We start from the raw sequence: 19,517 nt of genomic DNA on the forward strand, positions 1-19,517 counted from the left end.
AATCAGCATGAGAGAGCAGTAAGCAGTAAGGTAATTTCTATGGTGACAGCTCCAGTCCAGGCTGGTACGGACCAGAATGGCAGAGTGAGGGCTTTGGGAGGGAGATTTCCTAGGGGGCTGTGGTGGGAAGGGCAGGAAGATTGGGATTTACAGGTTAACTGGTTTATTTGATCATTTGGAAAATAATACTGAAATGCTTTTAAATCTTAGATGAAGCTGGTGGATCAAATTAAGGCTAAGTTTATAAAAAAGCAATAAAAAAGGCAAAAAAAAAATAATTCCAGTAAAAATAGAAAAGTCGTATGAAAAAGGAAAAGTAATTATAACATACTGTATGGTTCAGCAGTAAACAGTATTTAAAAGGTCCTAATAATGCCAACACAGACTGTTTCCATACCCCTCTCTTCCCGTGCAACTGCATGGGGGTAAAGTGCTACATGAGGCCTGTCCAGAAGGTATCCAGCCATATAATATGAAAAATAGAGACATTTATCGAAGAAGATATCAGATACAAGAAACATTGTACATAGGACAATGACACCTCAGTCCCCTTCAAAGTAGGCACCTTGGAACCTCACACAGATCTCCCAATCACCATCAGCTACCCTGTTATATTTTCCTGAAGATCATCTTGAGGTTCAGGAAAGGGAAGGGGTCTGAAATCTCTCCCTTTCAAAGGTGATTATAGTTTTGGGAAAAGCCAGAAGTCACAGGGCACCAAATCTGGGCTGTACTGGGGCTGAGTCACCTGGGTGATTTGAGGTTTCACCAAAAAATCTCTGTGCGAGACATGATGCATAAGTGGGCATGTTGTTGTGATGAAGCTGCCAATCACCAGTTGCTCATAGCTGTGGCCTCCTGAGTCATCTGAATAGTTTCCACAGAAGAATGTTCAAGCTTAATGCAAAATTTGATGTAGATTCATTGCTGTACTCACTCAGTCATTTTGAATGTGTTGGCCAAACAGTGCTTATGCTCACTCAATGGTGTCTACCACTCTCACTAGTACAGTAAAGTTGTCATTGTTCACACATGAACATCCCAGTCCACTCTCGTTGGCTGCCAGGTTACACTGATGTTGTGCAAACCATTCTTCTTATGTTCACGATGGCTGGACTTTTTGTGGACAAGCAACATATTTTAGTAAAATACTCTACTTCAGGAATCAGAACTCAAAAAATGTCTAAAGTTGATGAATTTTTAAAATAGCAGAGTTAGGTACTCTGTTGAGTAATTGAATACTAACTAGTTAAATACTAGAAGAAACTGCAGTGTTTACCCCTGGGGAATGGACAACAGGGGCTCCTTGCCAGAGACACCAGGAAAGAGGGAGCTGGCTGCACCAGAGTGAGAAGAGTGTGATGTCTGTGAGGATAGCTTGGTGGGCACGTGTGGCTGTGGCCAGAGTTGGTAGGCAGTTTCATAGCCCAGAGTTGGGGGAGTTTGAATGGAATAGGAGAATTGAACAGAAGGAATAGAGGAAATTAAACTAACATGAACGAGAAGAAGGATAGGCATTGGGGACAGGGAGAAGAATAGGAAAGCACTGAGGAGAAAGATGAAAATGAAATATAATGTTACTAGACATTGAATGTTTTATTGGCTTTACTCTGAAAGAAGAGATGAACTTAAGAATTTGTTTTCATTACAGTGATAAGAATGGCAAATCTCCCTCTGTAGGAGCCTAACCTAGTATTCCTCCTAACAGGGTCAAATGCAGATGAAAGTCAGAGAAACTGCTGAGTTGGGAGAAGAATCTGCTGGGTGTCAGAGTGATTTTAGGGGTGGACTTTGTTCTTACAAGCCCTCTGGTGGTGGGATATCTGAATACAAAATAGGTATGGCTGACCTCTGGTCTGAGGAGCCAAGGGTATCACAAGCTGGCTGCACAGACCAGGAGGCCAGTCCCAACAGATTGCTAGGGGCATGCAGTTTCCCTGAGTGCGTTCAGGCTGGGAGAGGTGTACATGCCTATGATGAATTAACAAACTGTTCAGAAAATCACTTCACCCCATCTCTCTCCCCAGAAGGAACGTTATGATTTGTCCTAAGTTTATAAAACCTATCAAGAGGTTAATATAATGAGAGGAGAGAGGAAACTATTATAAAACTATAGTCAACAAAAATCAAATAATCCTAACCCTGGCTGGAGTGGTTCAGTGGATTGAGCTTTGGCCTGTGAACTAAAGGATCACTGGTTCAATTCCCAGTCAGGGCACATGCCTGGGTTGTGGGCCAGGTCCCCAGCTGGAGGCATGTGAGAGTCAACTTATCAATGTTTCTCTCCCTCCCCCCTCTCTAAAAGTAAATAAATAAAATGTTATTAAAAATCAAATAATCCTAAAACAATATATATTTAGCCTTGATATATATTTTTATTCCTGTAATAATCTGCTTATTCAAATGTGTTTTTATTTTCTGAAGATGCAGGAGACTGGGGGAGAGGAGTATGGCTCAGAGTTCCGATTCCTCATTGCCCCATAGAGCAGAGGACAAAAACAAAAGTGGATCATACAATGATTTGGAAATATTTGTTCCTGGAAAAGTGCCAGGTGACCAGATACACTGTATTTGTTCTCTTTGTGGAGGTGGTCCTGCTGCATCCGACCAGTTTGCTCTCTCTTCTTGGGGCAAATTCTCCAGGCACAGCTGGCTGTCTTTGGAAACGTCAAGCAATGTGGGGTTTGACGGCAGCAGCCATCATGTTACATTATATATCACATCCAACAATCCTGCAAGTTCAACACTAATCTCCCCAGTTCACATGTGAACAGACTGAGCTCAGAGAAATCCAGCAACTCTCTCAAACTCCTGTGGCGGTGGGCACTTCAGCCAAGTACCTCTTTTCCCTTTAAGCTTGTACAGTTATTTAGGTGGAAAGGCAACTGCATGATTAACAAAATGTAAAACAGGTTTATTGTCTGTGTTTCTACTAGCATCAGGAAAGAGAAGTAACCAGAAATCTTAGCCCTAATTTCCAAGTTTATCCTCTGAAAGGGTTTGTGCAAAAATGCCAGGGCCTAAAATAGACCTTCTGATACAGAGCAGCGCAGTGAGGGGTAGGGTAACCAGGCCTTATAAAGTAAGGCCTTTTCTGTTCCGGGAACATAATATGTGTCATCTCCATCAATGCAGGCATTATTATGTTCATTTTATAAATAAGTAAATAATAAAATAAATTAACTTTTCTAAGGTCACAGAGCTAAGAGTAATTGAACCTGGATTTGAAGCAAGGCCTTTGAGGGCCCAAGAGCTGGGCTTCTCCATTTAGTTCCAGTGGGCATATGTGCACAGTGGAACGTTTCACAATTTTATGACTTGAGAAACATTCTTATGTCAAGTCAGAGTATATCCCTCTGTGAGAGTAAGAGAAGATTAGAGGAAGTAAGATAATAAGATGAAGACCAAACTCTCAACATCGAACCTCAGGCCCAACGTGGGCAATTTCACTACCTATCTAAACCCTGGGCTCATCACAACATGGGCTGTGAGGAAGAGCCCAGAACTCTAACCAGACTCTTTCCCAGATCCGCAGGGGAGAGATGACTGTCCGACCCCCACTTACACTAGCTGACTCTTTAACAAATGAATCAGAGTTTCTGATGAAGCTCCTATAAAACCATGGGCTACGCAGATTCTGCAAATTGCTAACAGATGTCCTTCTGGTTAGAGTATACATTCCTGCCAATGATAGACATGAGAGGTTACAGAACAAATCTTTTTATTATAACATAAGGAAAACCAGCCAATTGAGCATTCATGTTCTTCAGGTATATATGACATGGGTTTTGAAATCTTCTGGCAAAAAGACCATACATAGTTTTATAGCTAAAGGGGGCTTTGGCTAATTTAGAGATGAAGCCCCGTGCATCTGGATTTTATTCCTTCAAAAACAGTAAAACAGAGAGTGTGTATTTACATCACTTACATACCTGAGGGGGGACATTTTTAAAAAATTTTATTTAAATAAGCTACAGGCCACTGTAACATATTTTATTGCTCTAGTTTCATCAGAGTCTAACCCATTTCCTCATTTGTTCTTTTCCTATAATCATATACAACAAATTATAAGATTTCAGCTAAGAGGAGGTATATATGTACATATATAGTCTATAATTTTCCTTTTGTGGATAATGGGTGGGGCTTTACAATGCGTATTTTTACTTATTAGGCTTCAAGTGTGGTTCGCACAAGATTTCTATTTTAAAAGTATGTATTAGCTTGGTTAAAAACCCCTAAAAATGTTTATAGTCAATTGCCTTGAAAATTAATCAGCTGAGCTTGATTAAGGGAAAGCTTAATTTAACAATGAGCCTGACCAACATTATCCTTTATTATATGAAAAATCATAACAAAAGACATTCCCCTGTATGATTATCTTTGCCAAGCATCGGAAATACAAAAATCAAAACCCATACAGTCACTGAGTCAGCTTTGAGCCTAGGACTGGTGTCTAAAAATGTTTAACATTAAAGCTAAAGACAAAGATAAACATTGAAACTTTAAGAATACCAGTGGAGTTATATTTTCTCTATGCTGTTCAAATAGATATTTTTGCTAGTCCTTGTAGTAGGAGACTCAGTGAAAAAAAAATCCTGCATATTTTTGACCAGCTCATTCAGCCAGAAGCCAGGCCTGTTTAACACTTGTTTTTATTTTGCTGCACATGGCCTCGAGCCACAAAAAACTGTAAGCAGTCTGGGCCTGCCATGCATGAACTCTTTTCCCCATGACTTTTTCATCCTGAGGCTTTGAGCTCCTTAAGTCCCCTCTGGGTTTAATCATGCAAATATGGGTCTTTCAGAGCTGGACCTCTTGCACAAAGAGGTTTTCTAGACTCAGAGAGTTGCACAGCCCATTCCTTAGTTGTGTAACAGGGCACAGCCAGTAGGGGGGCCCCAAAAAAGAATTTGGAATGGGGTCCAGAGCTCAGGGTGTCCAAAAAATATTAAGATGTCCTCACTCCCCTCCCCCAGGTGTCAGTTGGGAGAAGGGACAAATGGAGCAGGGCCATTGAGAGCTGTTTTGCATAGCAACAGTTTTGCAGCTAACCTCTGGAATGGTCATTTAACATATCTATAACCTTTAACTGGTTTCATAGATATGTTAAATAGCTGTGTCCATGCTTTGAGCCAGGGAGAAGGGAGTGGCTTCTACCCAGGATGTAACTGGGAGCTGGTCCCCTGAGTTACAGTGCCTGCGTGACAGCGTGGAGTTGATTGGCTCCACACCATGGGGCCATACCTGCCCAGACTCATTATGGCAGCCCAGTAAACTTTTAATAATACAGAAATACTGGCAGGTATAACTGATTGTAGGAGGAGTCGGAAATGGGGCTGCAAAGGAGGATGGGCGTGCAGATTTAATTCCAGCCGCAGCAGCCATGAAAGAGAGAACCATGAAGTTTTGGCCAGAGTACAGACCCCTGCAGCCATTGAGGAGAGCCACAAGGTTTCAACAGAGTAAGGATCCCCTCTTGGCCAGGTGAGAGAGAGAGCCACGCTGGTTTGGAAGAGTGCAGATCCCTGTAGCCAGGTGAAGAAGAAAGCCACATGCTTTTGGTCAGAGTGCTGACCCCTGCAGCTTTGGTAGAAGAGGCCCACGTGGCCTTGGGGTGCTCCCTTTGACCACGTGGCCTGGGAAGCAGGAGAGATTTTGACTGGAAAAATGGGTACGAAGAACTCCTACCAGTGAGTCATGAGAAGGTGCCACACGACTTTGGATTAACTGGAGATTCTGCTGGGACGGTGACACAGCTGATGGTGCCAGTGCCCTGAAACACAGACGTGTGCTTCTTTTCCTGAGATACGGTACCCCGAATTAGGGCAGAGGGGAAGGAAGCAAGTGCTGTGGGCATGTGTGGTTATCCTAAAGTACTTTGATATTTTAATGGAGGTGTTAGGCCTAAGTAGCATTAAATAAACATTTTGTTTTGTTTTGTTTTGTTTCACAAATCTCTGGCATTGAGAGATGTCTTTCCAATGGCGGCGGACAGAAGAGCCCAGTAGGTATTAGTATTCCGTCCTTGGGAGAGACCCCTGTTGTTCTGTAGCAGTTTTGGTGTCCCTCAGTGGGCCAAATATTGCCCCCCCCGACCTCTTTTTGGTAACAGTTGCACACAACCCTCTTTTCAAAGGGATGTGTTGCAGTAACCTAAGCAAAGGGCAGGGTCTACAATTATTCAACCAATTAGCCAATCAATCAATTAATCTGTGTTTATTAAGCATCTGCCAAGTGCCCAGTGCTTGTTCTCTAAATATCATCTCTAAAGGTATAAGATTAGTGAACAGAACAGAGGGTCTACTGTGTCACCATGAAAAAAAACAAACAATAAATAACAGTATTTGCTGACTTACTGCCAACAGCCTAATTCAAAAATAACACAAAAGAGTGCAATGTGAGGAAGATATCCTGGGAAAAGTAAACATTCAGAGAATGAGAGTGAGTAGATACAGCTTGTCAGGGGCAGCTACAGCTTAGAGTCAGTGGATCTGGGGCAACAGACCTCCCCCAACTCTGGGCAGAGCCCAGGCCCTCCTGACTGCGGGCTCCAGGAGCTGCAGCCTCTCCAGTCTCCTCTCACCTCAAAGCCCCACTCTCCAGACCAGCCCCAGCCAGGAGAGACTTAGGGAGCTCTGCCCTGTGCCACGGAGTAGTGGGATCCATGTAACATCTGGATGTAAACCCTGATGAAGAGGAGTCACAACCATGAGCTTCTAGGAAAGATGACAACTGAGAAGTTTCATTCCAACTATGGAATGAAGCTGTCTGGCTGACATTAATTAAATGCCTCGGATGGAACTCACAGGGACAATGTGTTACACTGCCATCGGCAATTATAGCGTGGAAAGCTGGACCTTCAGCTTCTCATTAATGCAACCACAGTCCTGATATGTGACCACCCGCCTCACGTGTCAGGATTCCTTAGTTGTCCCTTTCAATAGTGATTCCCAGTCAGGGCACATGCCTGAGTTGCAGGCCAGTTCCCCAGTTGGGGGCGTACAAGAGGCAAGCACACAGTGATGTTTCTTTCCCTCTTTTTCTCCCTCCCTCCCCCTCTCTCTAAAAAGAAATAGTCTTTTAAAAATTATCATCTCATAGTTTCATCTTAATGTATTTTAACATTAGCTTCCATATGTCCAAATCACTTAGCAGGATAAAGAAGTGTACACAGAGAACAACATTATCTGGCCTCACCAAAAAGTCAATTTTTTAAATCACTTTGAGATGATAAAATAGTTCAAATGATAAACATTTCCTTGAGCATCTCTTTAGCAGAATCATAGAGCAAGAAATGTAGTATCTAGAGAAAATAGAATAAAATTTTTAAGAAAGTTACCTTATTGATGTCCACTTGCCTCTTTATGCCAGACTAAAAGCTTGTTTCACTTTTCCTATTGAAGAATATGTAAAAAAAAAAAAGTTTCTTATATGTCCTAATGCAGTATCTTGCTCTACCTGCCACGAACTCTCTGAGACAAAATGACCCTCTGTACTCAAAACAAGGAACTTCTTACAGATAATTAGTATTTCTTGAATAAGTCAAAAGGATATAAGTTACTTCTATACATTCTTTTCCATTCCCAAAACTAATTATTCATGGCAACAAGATATAATGGTTCTTAAGGAGCACTAGAGATGTCAACATGAAAAAATTTAGTAAAATGTGGATAAAAATGAGAGCAAGCATTGCTCCCAAGTAATTTACATCTAAAGCAATTGTAAAATCAGGAAAAAAAGCCTCAAAATTTTTGGGTACTCTTGTTATCTTCTCTAAGCAAAAAAACAGAGCTGGGTCTTGGATGGTGAGTTTATTTCTACATCAGTATTTGACCACCTCACAAAGGGAGAAAGATAAGGAAGAAGTACTCTTTAAAGAAAATAGAAACCCGGAAGATAACAAAGTGAGTTATCCTCTACTCTGATTGATTACCAGGGTTCCAACACAGCAATGAAAGAGCTTTTCCTCAGCAAACGTATTATGTAATATGCTCTCAGAATATGAGAGACAGAACTTAAAAACTTCAGCTTATAAACCTGCTCTTATGGCCAGCTCTTTTTCCCTGTCCAGTCCAGGTACAACAGAAGACACACTTGACAGCAGAGAGGTGATGCCTGAAAACCACCCCATCTACATCGCAAGTGGTATTTTTCACTTTTATTCAAATCTGAGTTATTTTAAAGTTGGCCTTATTACATTCAGACCCTAAAACTTTTAGTCAAAATCAATTTATTGAGCAGACTTACATGGTCTGAGTTTTGATACTGTAATATAAGAAAGAAATCAAGGGCAGAGTGATATTTCAGCATTCAGCATCTGAGTTTATTAGTTCCATATCAGATGTGTTTAAACCTCTGAGTGGCACAGTGTTGATGTTTCTACATGTGTTTAATGTCTAGATTTCACACATAGCTTGGGTTCTTTAAAACTTTTTCTGATGACTCACACATCGTTGCCTGACACAAGCCCACATGACATTTGCTCACAAGTTTGTCAAAGACCTAATTAATACTCCAAGAGCGTAGGCATGAAAATCCTGGGCCTAGACGACCAGAAAACTATTCTGGCCACACTAATATCTCTAAACTTTCTAATTTCTCAGCTCCATGTTTCAATATCATCTGTTAACAAGGAGCTCTCCCTTATCAACATGCAAATAGCTTTGGCAAGGCCTTGTGTTTGTATGGTGAACACTAAGCTGAGGGTTAGGGATTTATTTTTCTGAGTGTTGAAGTTAGATCCTAGGATATTTAAAGAAAAACTTAATTCAAACTTTTCTTTGCACACCAAAGAACATGTTTTTTAAAATATAAACTATTTGTTAGAGCAGTTTTAGGTTCACAGCAAAATTGATCAGAAAGTACAGAGATCCCCCGTGTACCCCTTTCCCAACACACCTAAAACCTCCTTTACCATTAACACCTCTCACCAGATTGTGCATTTATTCACTCAATGAACCCACATTGACACATCATCCTCAGTTTACCAAAGTTTCAAAGTCCACAGTTTACCTCAAGATTCACTCTTGGTGTTGTAATTCTATGGGTTTGACAAACCTGCAGTGATAGATATCTATCATCACGGTATCATAGAGAATAGTTTCCTTGCCCCAAAAGATCCTTTGTGTGCTACCTTAGCCTTCTACATGCCCCTTCCTCATCCCTCACCCCCCAGCAACCACTGATTTTTTTTACTGTCTCCATGGTTTTGCCTTTTTTAAGTATATTTTATTGATTATGCCATTACAGTTGTCCCATTTCCCCCCTTCATTGACCTCCACCCTGCACACCCTTTCCCACCCACATTCCCCCTTTTTAGTTCATGTCTATGTGACTTAAGTTCTTTAGCTTTTACGTTTCCCATACTATTCTCACCCTCCCCCTGTCTATTTTCTGCCTACCATTTATGCTACTTATTCTCTGTACCTTTCCCCCCTTCTCCTTCTCCCACTCCCCTGTTGATAACCCTCCATGTGATCTCCATTTCTGTGGCTCTGTTCCTGTTCTAGTTGTTTGCTTAGTTTGTTTTTGTTTTTGTTTCTGTTTTAAGTGTGGTTGTTAATAATTGTGAGTTTGCTGTCATTTTACTGTACATGTTTTTTTAATCTTCTTTTTCTTAGATAAGTTCCTTTAACACTTCACAAGATAAGGGCTTGGTGATGATGAACTGCTTCAACTTGACCTTATCTGAGAAGCAGTTTATCTGCCCTTCCATACTAAATGAAAGTTTTGCTGGATAGAGCAATCTTGGATGTAGGGCCTTGCCTTTCGTACTTAGAATACTTCTTTCCAGGCCCTTCTTGCCTGCAAGGTCTCTTTTGAGAAAACAGCTGACGGTCTTACGGGAACTCCTTTGTAGGTAACTGCCTTCTTATCTCTTGCTGCTTCTAGGATTCTCTCCTTCATTTTAATTCTGGGTAATATAATTATGATGTGCCTTGGTGTGTTCCTATTTGGGCCCAACTTCTTTGGGACTCTGAGCTTCCTGGACTTCCTGAAGGTCAATTTTCTTTGCCAGATTGGAAAAGTTCTCCTTTATTATTTATTCAAATAAGTTTTCCACTTGTTGCTCTTCCTCTTCCCCTTCTGGTACCCCTATAATTCTGACGTTGGAACATTTAAAGATGTCCTGGAGGTTCCTAAGCCTCTCCTCATTTCTTTGAATTCTTGTTTCTTCACTTTGTTCTGGGTGAATCTTTCTTCCTTCTGGTTCACTCCCTTGATTTGAGTCCCAGTTTCCTTCCCATCACTATTTGTTCCCTGTGCATTTCCCTTCATTTCACTTAGTGTAGCCTTCATTTGTTCATCTAATTTGTGACTAAAACCAACTAATTCTGTGAGCATCCTGATCATCAGTGTTTTGAAGTGTGCATCTGGAGATGCACAGTTGAGGATAGGTTGGAGATAGTTGGAGAAGTTGGAGATAGGTTGGTTATCTCTTGGTCGCTTAGATGTATTGGCTCTGGGGCTTTGATCTGTTCTTTTGTTTGAGCCATCTTTTTTTTTTGGTCTGGTCGCAACTGTTGCATATGAAGGGCAGAGCCTTAGGTGTTCACTAGGGCAGGGCAACTCAGGTCACTGGGATGTGACACTGTATGTGGGGGCGGGGTCCAAGAGGGAATAATGGTGCTTTGCTGCACTCTGTGCTGCACCTCAGTCTCTTCTGCAGCTTTCCCCAAGCAAACTGGACCTTTCTGATGCTGATTCCCATGTGGGTGGGCTTACGTGCATTTTAGGACCCTGTGGTTCTCTCCAATGAACTCTCCTGTGAGGCTGGGAGTCTCTCCCTGAGCCTCAGCTCCCCACAGGTATTTTCAATCAGCATTTTGAGACTTTATTTCCTGGGGCTAGGACCCTGGGTTGCACGATCTATGTCACTCCCCAGTTATCTGCCTGAGATTGTGGGACTGCCCGCCCCCAAACCCCACTGTCAGCCAGCCACCTTGCGCACAGTGCCCTGTTTCTCAATTGCCACCTTGTTGGGTCTGCCCATTGCCACCCCATGCCCAGGATCTTCTAGCTGCCACCTGGGCATCCACGGTCTTCCCAGTGCTGTCTAGCATGCCCAAGGTGCCTTGCATGCCCAATGTCACTGCTTCCTGTTCCACGACCCCTCTCTGCTCAACCGCCCTACTCCACCCCGCTTACCTGTCTGGATGAATGTTTCTATTTTAACTCCTTGGTTGTCAGACTTCCATACAGTTCAATTTTCTCTCAATTTTGGTTATTATTTTGTTTCTAAATTGTCATTGTCCTTATTTTGGTTGTTCGAGGAGGCACAGTGTATCTACCTATGCATCCATCCTGGCTGGAAGTCCCATGGTTTTGCCTTTTCCACAATGTCATATAGTTGGAATCACACAGTATGTTGCCTTTTCAAATTGGCTTCTTTCACTTAATAACATGCACTTAAACTCCTTCATGTCTTTTCATGGCTTGATAGTACATTTATTTTTAACACTGAATAATATTCCATTATCTGAAATTACTACAGTTTATTCATCCATTCAGCTACTGAAAGACATTTTGATTGCTTCCAAGTTTTGGCAGTTATCAATAAAGCTGTAATAAACATCCATATTCAGGTTTTGGAGAGACATAAGTTTTTAATTCATTTAGATAAATACCAGGGAGCACAACTGCTGGATCAAATGGTAAGGGTCTGTTTAGTTTTTTAAGAAAGTGCCAAATTGTTACTCAAAGTGGTTGTACCATCCTGTATTACCACCAGCAGTGAATGAATGCCTGTTCTACATTCTCACCAGTATTTGCTGGTGTCAGTGTTTTGTATTTTAGTTATTCCAATATATACATAGTGGTATCTCATTGTTTTAATTTGTAGCTCTCTAATGACATTTGATGCTCAGCACCTTTCGATCTTATTTACCATCTGTATATCTTCTTTGGTGAGGGTTTTCAAAGTCTAGTTCATATCCTAGTAGGTTATAGGCACAAGAGAGAAGTCAGGTACAGGGGGCTATATGTATGAGCTCTGGAGGCAGATAGCCTGGATGTGAATCCCATACCCACCCCTTTTCAGCTGTGTGACTTGCCTCTGAGTCTCCATCTCTTTATCTTTAAAATGGGAATAATAATTATAACAGCATCTAACTTTGAAGACTGCTGTGAGAGTTATACACATTAATACTTGCAGGTACTCAGAACAGTGCCAAGTAGACTTCTGGTCAAGATGGAGGCACAGGTAAACACAGCTCACCTCTTCACACAAGCACATCAAAATTACAACTAAATTATAGAACAACCATCACTCAGAACCACCAGAAATTGAGCTGAATGGAAGTCCTACAACTACAGAATTAAAGAACAAACTACATCGTGACTGGTAAGAGGGGTGGAGATATGGAATGGGATGGTCTAATACCCCCATGTAGCAGATAAAAATTAGCATGGATATCTCACGATGAAGCATCCCAGCACCACAACTTGGAGTTATGGAGAAGTTATCTCCATAACTTCTGACTGTAGAAACCAGTGGGGATTGAGGGTTTGGAAGACAGAAACTGCTGGAATCACTGGAAATTCCTTTTAAAGGGCCCACACACAGACTACTCAGACTCACTCACTCTGAGATCCAGTGCAGAGGCAGGAGATTGAAAGCCACCAGAGAAATATACAGGGAAGAACTGACCGGCTAGCATCAGGGCAAGAGCTCAGGGCTAATTTCTCCAAGACAGTAGTGCTGGCAGAGGCTACTATTCTTTTTCTGAGCCCTCTATTCACAGAGCCACAGAGCCACAGAGCCACAGAGCCACAGAGCCACAGAGCCACAGAGCCAGCAGGCAGGCTTCATATCGGAGACTCCACCAACCAGGCTCACAGTTTGCCTCACCCTGGTGATTCCCTGAGGCCCTGCCCCACCCAACTTGCAGACCAACCCAAGCTGTTTCCAGTGTCCTTTTCATGCAACTGGCTTGTCTTGGCTCATGCTTCAGATTTTCCTAAATTCTCTCAAACAAGCATCTGGCTTCAGCAAACCTCATACCTCTTTCTAAGTTGCCCCAGGCCTGGCACTAGCAACAGCCAGCCTTGGTTCACAGCCTGGTCTCACCTGGGCACCTCCCAAGCCCAACACAAGTAGCAGCCATCTGCAGATTGCTTTGTAGCTTATGCTCTATGACCCTGGACAGAAGACAGGTGGTGGCTGACTTTGGATGTACCAAGAGTAATCAAGGCCCAACTACAATAGGAGGGTGTACACAGATCAAAGAGTAGGCACACCTCAAGTACCCAGCTTGCATAATAGAGGAGGCTGTACCACTGGTCCCTACAGGACACATACTACATTAGGCCACTCTACCAAACTTGGGAGACATAGCAGCTCTACCTAACACATAGAAACAAACACAGGGTGGTTGCCAAAATGAGGAGACAAAGAAACATGGCCCAAATGAAAGAACAGAACAAAACTTCAGAAAAAGAACTAAACAAAATGGAGATAAGTAAGCTACCTAATGCAGAGTTCAAAATACTGGTTATAAGGATGTTCAGTGAACTTAGGGGAAGAGCAAATGAACTCAGACAGAACTTCCACAGCATTAAAAAGGACATGTAAACCATAAAAAAGAACCAGTAGGAAATGAAGGATACACTAAATAAAATGAAGAACAGTTTACAGCATAGGTGGAAAACATGGCCTGTGGGCCAAATCCAGCCCTTTACCTTGTTTTATCCAACCTGGCACCTTGTTTCTACCCAGTAGCAGTGCCAACCTCTTGCCCCTAGTTAAGGAGTAGTTACATTTATGCAGTCCTAAAATTACATTTGGCTCTTTGAAAGCAACTATGAGGTTGATGTGGCCCCCAGTGAAAATGAGTTTGACACCCCTGGTTTACAGAGAATCAAAAGTAGAGGAGATGAAGCTGGAATCAAATCAGTGATTTGGAATATAAGGAAGCAAAAAAACAACCAATAAGAACAGCAAGAAGAAAAAAGAATCTAGCCCTGGCTGGTGTGGTTCAGTGGATTGAGCACCGTCCTTTGAACCAAAGGGTCACTGGTTCGATTCCCAGTTAGGGCACATGCCTCAGTTGCAGGCCAGGTTCCCTGGTGTGGGGTATGTGAGAGGCAACCACACATTGATGTTTTTCTCCCTTTCTTTCTCCTCCTTTCCCCTCTGTCTAAAAATAAATAAAACCTTAGAAAAATAAATCACCCCATGAGGATAGCATAAATAGCCTCTGAGACAACTTCAAGCACACCAACATTTGCATCATGGGGGTGCCAGAAGGAGAAGAGAAAGAGAAAAAAATTGGAAAACTATTTGAAAAAACAATGAAAGAAAACTTTCCTAGAGTGGTGAAGGAAATAGATGAACAAATCCAGGAAGTACAGACAGTTCTAAACAAGAGAAACCCAGAGAGGCCCACACCAATGCACATCATAGTTAAAATGCCAAAGGTTAAAGACAACAAGAGAATCTTAAAAGCAGCAAGAGAAAAGTTAGTTACCTACAAGGGAGTCCCCATAAGACTGCTAGCTGATTTCTCAAAATAAACTTTGCAGGCTAAAAGGAGTGGAAAGAAATATTCCAAGTTATGAAAAGCAAGGACCTATAACAAAGATTACTCTACCCAGCAAAGCTATCATTTAGAATCAAAGAGCAGATAAAGAGCTCCCCAAACAAGAAAAAACTAAAGGAGTACATTATCACCATATCGGCATTATATGATATGTTAAAGGGTTTTCTTTAAGAAGAAGAAAATTAAAAATATGAACAATAAAATGGCAACAAATACATATCTATCAACAATTGAATCTAAAAAAAATCAACAAGCAGAACAGAAACAGGATCATAGATGCAGAGAACATTTTGATGGCTGCCAGGTGGGAGGGACGTTATGGGGATGGGCAAAAGAGGAAGGGATTAAGAAGTACAAATTGGTAGTTACAGAATAGTCATGGGAATGGAAAGTACAACACAGGAAATAGAATAGCCAAAGAACATATATACATGACCCATGGACATGGACAATGGGGTAGGATTGCTTGAGGGAGTTGGGGGGCTGGGTGGGGAAGGGCAAAGAGGGAACAATTGGAACATGTGTTAGCACGATCAATACCATGTAATTTTTAAAAAGAACAGTCTTGATGTGTATGTATACATTCAGCATTCAACATGACTTTCAAACAAAGGAAGACTCACTGCCTGAAACTGGCTCCATCACCAATATATCATCAACACTTATGAGTGGTCGAAGCCTACCAGTTATTAAGAGCCTTCTTCTCAGTTGGAATTTTAATCATCACATCAGTTAGCAGGCATTACTATCTCCATTTTCTAACAGCCCAGGACAGTTGTGCTGGACAGCCAGAAAGGCAGCAGCAGGGTTTGAGCTCAGGCCTGTCTAGCTCAGCAGCTCAGATCCCTTATGCCATCAATCGAAATAAACTTATCCATCTCTTTCAATCTGACATGCACTGGGTAAACTGTATAACATTGCTGATATGTGACCATTTTGTCCTGTATTTTGTTTAGTTCATCCTAGTAGTAAAAAGCTTTATCTTTTAGAATATAACCACAAAACCATCTAGAGAAAGAAGGATGCAGAGTACTCTCAAGGGAAGAAAGGCTTGTGCATGATGAGGGTGGGGCTACCTGGCCAGCAGCAGGCACTAACAGGAAGGACAGCTGGCTGCTAGGCATGCAGTAGGGAAGACCACATGGCTCCCTTCCCCCACTTTACCTAAGGCAACCCTTGGGTTCTACCCTGACCCCCAACCCCCTGAAAATACAGCATGGGAAGGGCTCAGCCATTTGCAACTTGGGTAAATAAATTTCTTTACTATCTAAAAAGCTATGATTACTGTGTTTTTAAAACTAACTCTGAGAGCAAGAACCATCTTATTAGATACCCTATAAATAGTACTTGGCTCATTGTGAAAGCTTAATAGATATTTTAGAATTAGAAGAAAAGTCACAATAAGTCCTTTGTTTCTGGAAAGAAAAGCTCTCTGGCTTCTGCTACCCCACTCCCCATCCTGGGGGTGCTCTGCAAACAGTGGCTGGGAGTGGAGGAGCAGCAAAGGAGCCTCCATAGCCCTGCACACAGCCAGCCTGGGGCTTCCTCTTTTCTCCAGAGAGTGATAGTCCCACCACCTCACCCAGGTAGTCATTTTAATTCCAACTTGGGTGAGAGTAACAGGAAACTCTGTGGAACCATTATATAATTTCAATAAAACCATTTCCATGCCATCATCAGAAAAGTAGATGCTTGGGTGTTTGTTGAGCCTCCCCACTGGCTACTGCAGCCATAGAGGTACATTGAGCATTGATTCTGCTGCTGGGGAACTTAAGAATCTACTTTGGGAGACTTGGACTATGGCACAGTGGTAGGTAGAGAAGCTATGCTGTCCCTCCTGAGTGTAATTCAAAAACATTGGTGAGAACTCTCCAGGAGGCATGGGTTGCAGGAAGAAGAGGATCTAGAAGGTGACCAGAGGATAGGTGAGGAAGATCATGTGAGGAAGAGTGTGGAGCTGGGAAAAGAAAGACGAGGTGGGAAAGAAGAGTTATGGGGAGGAGCAGGGTTTAAGGAAGAAAAGGGGAGACATCACAGGCACCCCTGTTAAGGAGAGCCTTGACTGTCTCTAGGATGAAAAGCCACCTGTTTGTACTGTGTGAACAGCTCTCAGACGTTCACATAGCTCATCTCATTGGGCCCCACATCAGCCATCTGAGGTCCAGTGTTACCCCTCTCACAGGTGAGAACATGGGCAGCGGGACTCATCCACAGTCATATAGCTTTTAAGAGGAAGAACCTGAATGCAAACCCAGGCCCACATTCCACATTCTTTGCTCTAAGACCCACTGCTTATAGATCACACAGTCCCCCTTTCCCATGTGGAGTCTAGTAATAAAACAGTGGTGCCTCATGTTTACTAACTGTCTTTCATCCATCTGCTCTTTTGAAATGATCACATGTCAGTTACTTGGATGCAACTTAAGTATTTGAGACTTTCTCTTTTTATAGAGCCAAAACTAAATTAGGGGCAAGTGACAGAAAAAAGGATGTAATGTTCTGATAGACAACCACTTCCTGGCACTTGGTAGCATCCATGGAAGTTGTTGGGATGAGGGGGTCACCACCAGGAGGAGCTAAACGAAGTGTTTGGAACAATACAGTGATAACTAGAGGAAGGGAGATTCCTGTGTTCCTGGGCTTGAGCCATGCTTCAATTAGCAGAGTTTTTATGAGAGCCACAAAAGCATGTTATCCTCGTGACCCTAGGACTTGCTCAGAAGTGAGTTCTTTCTCCACACTCTCTGCTTCTGTGGGTGACTAGCTTCATCACTTAATATTCAACATGAAATGAAATACATAAAACAGTAACAAAATCATTGACACCAGATGTGATGCCAAGTGCTCAGAATTACTCGAACAGCTGAACCAGGGTTGCCATTCACACTTTTCCAGGCTAGGAAAATGACCCTGTGGGGATCTGCTGGGGCTGGGGCTCAGCTGCAGCTGTCAGCTCAGCTTGGGGAGCCCTGGTCATTAAAGGCTTGCCAGCTTGGTGGTTCTCTGGGACAGTGGCCCCCAGAGGCTTCCTTTCAGCTGCTCTCCTTTGTATAATCAGTTGTTTTCCAGGGTGTACACCTCCTAATAGTACTCCCAAGCTGCTCCAGGAAAAAGCCCTCCTTATACCTTCTTCTTATTCCATTTTCCTAAGGAGTCAGATCTCCCCAATAATCATTGCATAGTCAGTCATATGAACACACTAATGAGTTTAAGAGGCAAACAACCCCCTTTAAGATGCTGCTAAATACCCACTGCTCAGAAATACAGCTGTGTCTTGCATGCATCCTCCCTCATGTTCTATCATCACTGAAAATAGGATGGGTTAGGAGCTTCGTTTCACTCTGTACAGCTGCCTCTTTGTGACATACATCAAAGGAGGTGGCATTCCACCCTCATCTCCCAGACTCACAGTAAGTGGCCTCTGCCTCTTTGTATTGGATGGAACAGTTTGAGTAAGTAGTTGCATATCCATTCTTCATTTGTTCCCACTTGCCGCAAGATGGATTTGCATTTAACAGAATTACAACACCATAACACTCCATTTTAATTATGGCCAGTGGCAGCTGGTATCCCAATTCACAATCAACTTTTTGTTAAAGATATGTAATTCACATATATTTATTTCTTACCCAAAGATGAGGGCACGATTTTCTTTTCTTTTTTTTTGGGGGGGGGTGGTTACCAAATTACTTTATTTGAAGAAATGGTACAAATGAAGGACATAAGTGGATGATTGGTACAAGTTATGGAAAGGCAAAGGTAATTCCAACATACACGTACTGCTTTGGTGACCAGGGATGTCATGCACGTGGCTGTGGGAAGGCAGCCTGAGGTTCATTAGCTCTCTTTACTGTCTCCCAGAGTATGCTTGTCAAAGAGACAGTCCGCCATGTCAGATCCAGGGGCCCCCAAACTGCACAAGTTGGTAAAATCCAGTTCTATAATGGATTTCACCATTCATTCAAGTAGTGAGTCTCAATGAAGTCACACAAATGAGGATAATTTTTTCAGTGGCCAGTTTGTGCAAGTCCAGTAGTGATTGATTCACGCTTTTTTCCAAGTGTAATGTACACTCCATTGCATTCAGCCCATTCTCCCAGCCATTGCGTTCTGGTTTCTTGATATCCTGGAGGAAGATTTGCCCACCTCATTGGTTCTGCACCTTCATCAGTTTCTCAGTGTGTTTCCTCTCCTCATGAGATTGATGAAGAAAATATTCGGCAAAGTTCTTCAAAGTCACATCATCGCGGTCAAAGTACTAAGACATGGACAGGTAGATGTAGGAAGCCTAGAGCTCCAGGTTGACCTGGTGGTTGATGGCGGCCTCTGAGTCCTGTGGTAGGTTCTGGTTCACCTGCGAGATGGACACGGTCATGATGGCAGCTGAGGACAGGCAGCTTTGCGGCACTGGAGCGGTGGTGGGGACCTTGGGGTGGTCCAAGGGCGCTGTTAGGAGGTGGCAGAAGGATGGATCTGGGCAATTGGCTGGGATGGGGATCGTGAGCGCAGGGTTCTGTCCAAACACTGTGGAAGCAGGAAACCACAGTGACTCTCAGAGAAGACTGTCTGGAGCGGTTTTCAATTGACTTGTGCTTGTCTGACTTAAACACTGGGAAGGTGGTAACACAATCTGTTATCGTTTGCTGCATCCCAGGTCCTAAGAGCCCCCAGGGTCTTGTAAAACCCCATTAAAATTAATGGAGCCTGTTCTTTAGACTTGCATCAGAAGTTCTTTGGAATAAAAACAGACCACAGGAAAATATTTACAGGTAAAAAGAACAAAAAGAAATTTTCTTCATTCTGTTGTTCATTCAATAAACAAATTCAGACAATAAACGATAGAGAAGCAAATGTGTATATTGTCAGAAGGCAGTAAGAATAATGAAGAGAAATAAATTTGGACAAGGGGATAGAATGTGATGGGCTGAGGGTAGAGTTAGCTGTTTTATGTTGCTTGGGCAGAATGCCCACCTGAAA

General features: G+C 42.5%; 1 pseudogene; it reads right to left on the reverse strand.

The window, feature by feature from the left end:
• Positions 1-18,377: 18,377 nt before the first annotated feature.
• Positions 18,378-18,927, reverse strand: LOC119038776 (ferritin heavy chain-like; annotated as a pseudogene).
• Between the last annotated feature and the right edge of the window lie 590 nt (positions 18,928-19,517).

Source organism: Artibeus jamaicensis, unplaced genomic scaffold, assembly GCF_021234435.1.
Source record: "Artibeus jamaicensis isolate MK-2021 breed Jamaican fruit bat unplaced genomic scaffold, CSHL_Jam_final contig_515, whole genome shotgun sequence".
NCBI lineage: Eukaryota > Metazoa > Chordata > Mammalia > Chiroptera > Phyllostomidae > Artibeus > Artibeus jamaicensis.